Below are 433 nucleotides of genomic sequence, written 5' to 3' on the forward strand. Positions count from 1 at the left end.
TACTAGGATAAGGATGATAGTAATAGGAATGCAAAGAAGAGGATATATTTGAGATATATTTGGAATACAACTATCAGAGGAATCAAGCACTTTTTTCAAACTTTACCAAAATTTAAAATATCTGCTCTTCAAAAATCGCTATTAATTGCTGGACACAATGTCATACACCTGTAGAACCAGCTACTTGGGAGACTGAGAGTGAAGAGTCACTTGAACTCAGGAGTTAGGGGATGTAGTATGCTGTGATGCTACCTGTAAACAGCCGCTCCAACCTGGGCAACATAGCAAGACTCCATCTCTAAAAAAGGAACAAAACAAAAAACACACTATTGAACAAATGAAAAGACAAACCACTTGCAAATGATATACTTGATAAGACACTTGTATTGGAATACTTAAGACTCAAAACTCAATAAGAAAACAAGAAACTCAA

The sequence above is a fragment of the Propithecus coquereli genome, unplaced genomic scaffold (assembly GCF_000956105.1).
Source record: "Propithecus coquereli isolate 6110/MARCELLA unplaced genomic scaffold, Pcoq_1.0 Scaffold216, whole genome shotgun sequence".
Classification (NCBI taxonomy): domain Eukaryota; kingdom Metazoa; phylum Chordata; class Mammalia; order Primates; family Indriidae; genus Propithecus; species Propithecus coquereli.